Source organism: Alexandromys fortis, unplaced genomic scaffold (assembly GCF_014885135.2).
Source record: "Alexandromys fortis isolate MF-2015 unplaced genomic scaffold, M_Fortis_MF-2015_v1.1 scaffold_50, whole genome shotgun sequence".
NCBI lineage: Eukaryota > Metazoa > Chordata > Mammalia > Rodentia > Cricetidae > Alexandromys > Alexandromys fortis.
In genome coordinates, this window is record NW_026067932.1 from 2,656,569 (window position 1) to 2,662,568 (window position 6,000).

The 6,000-nt window shown below is 41.0% G+C and overlaps 1 protein-coding gene across 1 annotated transcript in view; it reads right to left on the reverse strand.

Annotated features, from left to right (window-relative positions):
- Positions 1-5,113, reverse strand: part of Cep83 (centrosomal protein 83) — a 128,336-nt gene extending 123,223 nt beyond the window's left edge. Inside the window, exon 1 of the mRNA XM_050145574.1 lies at positions 5,017-5,113. The gene's annotated coding sequence lies outside the window, so the exon portion shown is untranslated. The remainder of the gene's footprint in view (positions 1-5,016) is intronic.
- Positions 5,114-6,000: the final 887 nt, after the last annotated feature.

A 6,000-nucleotide genomic window follows, 5' to 3' on the forward strand; every position in this document is an offset into this window, starting at 1 on the left:
TGTTTCTACAACAGCAAGACCCGAACATCCCAATGCAGAAGAAACAGAAGAAAATAGTATTAAAAATAACTTTATGAAGATGATAGAGACCTTTAAAGAGAAAATAAAAAATTCCCTTAAAGAAATAGAGGAAAATAAAAATAAAAAAAAATGGAAGAAAATAATCAGGTCGCACTTCAAAACCCTGTACTACACAAAATTGGAAATTTGAAAAGAAATGGACAATATTCTGAATAGGTACCAGATACCAAAATTAAATTAAGACCAGATAAACAATTTAAATAGATCTATAACCCCTATGAAAATAGAAGCAATCATTAAAAATCTCCCAACCAAAAAAAGCCCAGGACCAGATGCCTTCAGCAAAGAGCGCTACTAAAATTTTATAGAAGAGTTAATACCAATTCTCCTCAAAATGTTCCACACAATAGAAACAGAAGAAACATTGCCAAACTCCTTTTATGAGTTAGAGTTACCCTGATACCCAAACCACACAGAGATACAACAAAGAGTTACAAGTCTCCCTTTTGAACATTGATGCAAAAATATGAGTAAAATACTGGCAAACTGAATTCAACAACACATTAAAAAAAATCATCCACCATGACCAAGAAGGCTTCATCCCAGAGATGCAGGGTTGATTCAACATTTGGAAATCTGTCAATGTAATCCACAATATAAACAATCTGAAAGGGGGGCTGGAGAGATGGCTCAGCGGTTAAGAGCATTGTCTGCTCTTCCAAAGGTCCTGAGTTCAATTCCCAGCAACCACATGGTGGCTCACAACCATCTGTAATGGGGTCTGGTGCCCTCTTCTGGCCTACAGGCATACATGTAGACATGTATCATTGAATACATAATAAATAAATATTTAAAAAAATAAACAATAAAATCTGAAATAAAAAAGATAAATCTGAAAGAAAAAATCCACATGATCATCTCATTAGATGCTGAAAAAGCCTTTGAAAAAATCCAATACCCCTTCATAATAAAGGCCTTAGAGAGAGCAGGGATATAGGGAATATACTTAAGCATAATAAAAGCAACATACAGCAAGCCGACAGTCAACATAAAATTAAATGGAGGAAAAGCCTTTGAAAAAAATCTAATACCCCTTCATAATAAAGGTCTTGGAGAGAGCAGGGATACAGGGAACATACTTAAGCTATAACATCTTCAGCAATATAGGGGGATACAAGATTAACTCAAATCAGTAGCCCTCCTATACACAAATAATAAATGGGATGAGAAAGAAATCAAAGAAACCTCACCCTGTACAATAGCCACAAATATAAAATATCTTGGGGGTAACTCTAACCAAACAAGTGAAAGACCTCTATGACAAGAACTTTAAGTCTCTGAAGAAAGAAATTGAAGAATATATCAGAAAATGGAAAGATCCCCTATGCTCTAGATACGTGGGATCAACATAATAAAGACGACAATCTTACCAAAAGCAATCTACAGATTCAATGCGCTCACCATCAAAATCCCAAAACAATTCCTTCACAGACTTTGAAAGAACAGTACTCAATTTCAATTTTCCAATGGAAAAATAGAGAACCCAGAATAACTAAAACAATCCTGTACAATAAAGGAATGTCTGGTGACATCACCATCCCTGACTTCAAACTCTACTATAGAGCTATAGTAATAAAAAACAGCTTGGTAGTGGCATAAAAACAGACACATGGACCAATGAAATTGAATTGAAGACCCTGATATTAATCCATTCACCTATGAACACCTGATTTTTTTGTGAAGAAGCCAAAACGGTGCAATGGAAAAAAGAAAGCCTCTCCAACAAATGATACTGGCATAACTAAATGTCAACATGCAGAAGATTGCAAATAGGTCCACATCTATCTTTTGCCTTCAGGTGGAAAGGAATTTTAGCAACAAAGTCTTCTCAGCCCACTGGTAGGTATCTTCTGATGCAGTGAAATATGCCGGATGTTGGAGGATCTGTTAACAATAGGTAAGGTTACAATGTCATGCAGGGATGACAGCTATCCAAAGGGCAAGCTACCTAAACTGATGCTACTGTAACAATGTGGCACAGTGTCCGATTCCACACTGGGAAAAAACTCCCTTAAAATCTACCCCTAGCAGGAGTAGTATAAAGATCACTCTCCATTCCCTGAGAAGACTTTGTTCTAAAATTCCTTCCCATCTGAAGACAAAAGCAACATCTATCCCTTATAAGGTCCCAAGGACAAACTAAGCCATGATTCTGACAAGCTCACTCTGGGGAGCCAACCAAACTCCCAAAGCTGGTGGTTGCTTGGCTCAGAGAACAGTCCCAACAGATGTTAAAATATTCACCCTTTTCCAATTACATACATGTCGGGAGCCAGATTCACTTTGTACTTTAACCAGAACATACCAAAATAGACTGAGCACAGAATCAGACACAAGCATCCAACTGTTTCCTATTAAACAGATATTAGGATACAGGTCCTTTGTAGACCTTCACTGCCAGCCTGCCTATTTTAATTCGAAGTATGCTTGTCCCCACATTGGATAGTCTTTCTCTTAGAATCACCTACCATGCACCGGCTTGCCGACTTCCATTGCTGAGCATGCTTGTTTTCTTGGACCCTAACTCGAAAAACATCCTTTTCTTCCTCTTCTCCATCCTCCTCCCCCTAGCAACTGACAAGATTTACAGTTTGCTTGCCCTGTTGCTTTTTTCTTAAACTCTTATAAAAGGTTCTCGGTGGTGGTGGGTGGGTGGGGGCTTCTAAATACTTACATTTATGCCAATAGATTGCTGTCTTGAGAATTAGTCATAGATTTATAAATGCAACCTAAAAACAGTTGTTCAAATGGTAGGCAGTACACATACTTGATATATAGCAAGCACAACAGTAAAAACACCTATGTAGTTAGCATATTGGAATTCTCTTCAGGCTGGCTATTTCTCACATACATGCTATCAAAGCAACTATTAAGGCAATAGTTTATTTAGTATTATGCCTGTAAAACAGCAGCTCCATCTTTGTTACTAGAGAATTTCTAAATGAAATAATGAAACACCGAATGACTGAAAAACAGAGTTGAAAAGAAAAAGTGAATGTCACTCATCTTTTTGACAGATAGTTTTTATAAGTTAACATGTAGCAAAAGTACTATTGTTTTTTTTTTTTGTTTTGTTTGTTTGTTTTTTCGAGGCAGAGGTTCTCTGTAACTTTGGAGCCTGTCCTGGAACTGGCTCTTTAAAGTGAATTAATATTTAACTTTTTTTTTTTCTTTTGAGGCAGGGTCTCTCTGTCTAGTTCTGGATGTCCTAGAACTCACTCTGTAGACCAGGCTGGCCTTGAACTCAGAGATCTGACTGTCTCTACCTCCCAAGTGCTGGGATTAAAGATGTGTGCCACCACTGTCCAGCTTTTTTGTTAACTTTCACTAGTTAAGTTTTAGTTTATAACAAAAATTTTAAGACACAGACTATAGAATCAGAGACCTCAATAATTACTAAAAGCACAAAAGAAATCAGGTATGGTGGCACACACCTGTATTTCCACCACTTTGAAAAGTGAAGCAATAGGATCCTAGGTTCAGGGCCAGTCAGAAATAGAGGGTAAGACTTTGTCTACACACACACACACACACACACACACACACACACACACGCGCGCGCGCGCGCGCACGCGCACGCTACAAAGGCATGTGTATAAACAAAGGAATACTGGCAAGATGGGAAGGAGCATGACCCCTGCATTTGCTCTTCTAAAGGCAACATCTATGACAATTGTGTTTGCTTCTCTCAAAACACGTCATCCTCAGATAAATAAAATAGAGGGCTTTCATTTCCAGCCAGTTGTCATAGCAACTTTTGACTATCCGGAGAGGAAGGAATTCTTGTATCTCAAGCCCTGACTCCAGAGAGCTAAAAAGAAACAAAGACTCAAAGGAACATTAAAGAATGATTTGCACGATGTGATAAAATTAGAGCTGTTATTCAGTGCTACTTCTCCTGTAAATGTATATACACTTCCCCTGATGTATTTACATACCGCCTTATTGATTTCAGAACTCAACAGCAAGAGACTAATAATAACTGCCATTTACCACTTATGCCAGTCACATAGGACACCCTACACCTTACGGTTTTCAATACTCCCAATACTGTGTAAGTACAGCACTATTTTTGCACACATTTTAAGACGAGGAAATTGATTGTAAGTGGATGAAGTCGTTTACTCAAAAATCGCACCACAGCTCCTCCTCACAGCCTTCCATAAAACCGGCCATTTCTTAAGACGCTCTCCACCTTGGCGGAGCCCCCCACCACACCCCCCTTGACTAACCAAACGTCTAGCTAGATCCTTTGTTTCACCCCATCAGGAGATACTTTGCCTAGTCCCTCCTCTTTATCTAGAGGAGGCCTCCCTTTCTCGTGGCTGTCAATGCCTTCTATGAAATGATAATTTGCACAGGCACACCTCCCGTCCAGATACCCCACAGGTACTCCAGATTCATGTACGTCACTGCTTGCTCGGCACACACTTTGAAAGGTCTTTGGAAGGTAATAAGCCCAACATGATTTTGTCTTTCCAGTTCCCCAGTCTCAGTAAACGTCACTGCTCTCTAACCTAGAATCTTGAAGTGCAAGCTACGAATTCTCATTTCCCCTCCATTTCATTGCGAACATACGAATAAGTTCCATCAGACTCAGCCACAAGATTTGTTGCTCATCCACCTTTCACTTCCACCGTCCCGACTTGTAGTGGAGGCCACTGGGATGGTTGGGTTCCTAACTGCCAACAGCATTAGCTCTCGGGATGCAGAAAGATTCGGCCTTCACTGAATGTTTCACAGATGGGAGCTACGCAAGCAGCCGTAAGCACCCCACACTGGCCCCTCTGCAGCGGTATCTGCACTGTCATGTCTGAGTTCCTCATAAGTACAGTGATTGAGGAGCACACAGGCTGCCAACACCATGCTAAACTTGGCCATGCTCCATGTACCTGTAGTACTGGTCACAGCCTCTCTGAGCTGCTCGGACAATACCTTTAGGGGCGATGTGCAGCATCAGTATCCAGCTTGGCAGCTCTCCCGGTTGAACTTCCGTAGGTTTCTTCTCCTCGGTGGCGCAGCGGATGCTGTCTCGGAGTCCTAGTGTTGGCAAACAGATGTCCAGTGTTACTAAGGGATTGTCTGGATCAGGTCAGTTCTGTGAGCATGTCTGTGGGGGATTGGCTTGATTGCTAGTTGGTATAGAAAGATGACCCAGCCCACCATGGTCGTCACCATTCCCTAGGCCGGGACCTGAACTGTATAAGAAATTGAATCAAGCAAAGGAGAGCAAGCAATTAAGGATCCCAGTCTTTATTTCCTCCACTCGGCTGTGGATGAGATGACTTAAGCTCATGCCTTAACTTCCTTGCAATAATGGGCCATAACCTGGAAAACAAAATATACGCATTCCTCCTCTTCTACGTAGCTTCTTGTTGAGGCATTTGTCACAGCAGCAGACATGAACCTAGAAGAGCCCCCATCTTTTCCCGCCCACCTAACCAGTAACTTTCTAACCAAGTCCTCTGCTTCTACTTTTTACAGACTGGCAAGAATGATCTTTTGAACTTAGAAATCAGACGGCAATAGCCAGAGAGATGGCCAGCTCTGCCTTGAAGAGCACTGGCTGCTCTTCCAGAAGACCCAGGTTCAAGTCTCAGAACCCACAAGGTGGCTCACCACCATCTGCAACTCCAGTTCCAGGGGATCTAACCCCCTACCCCCCCCCTTTCTGGAACTGAGTGCACAGCAAATACCCACACAAATAACAGCATAATTTACCACGCTCGCTTTAGTTGCCAGTGGCTTCCCATAACTCTTAGAATACAACTTCTAACCCTTAGAATACAACTTCTAATCCTGATTCCTTCTTCTTGCTTCATGTTTCTATGACTGCCCCCACCCTCCACCCCAGCCGTCTTCAAGCTTTAGCCATCTTGTTTTCTCCCTCAAGCATTTCAAGATTTTTTTTATTTTGGT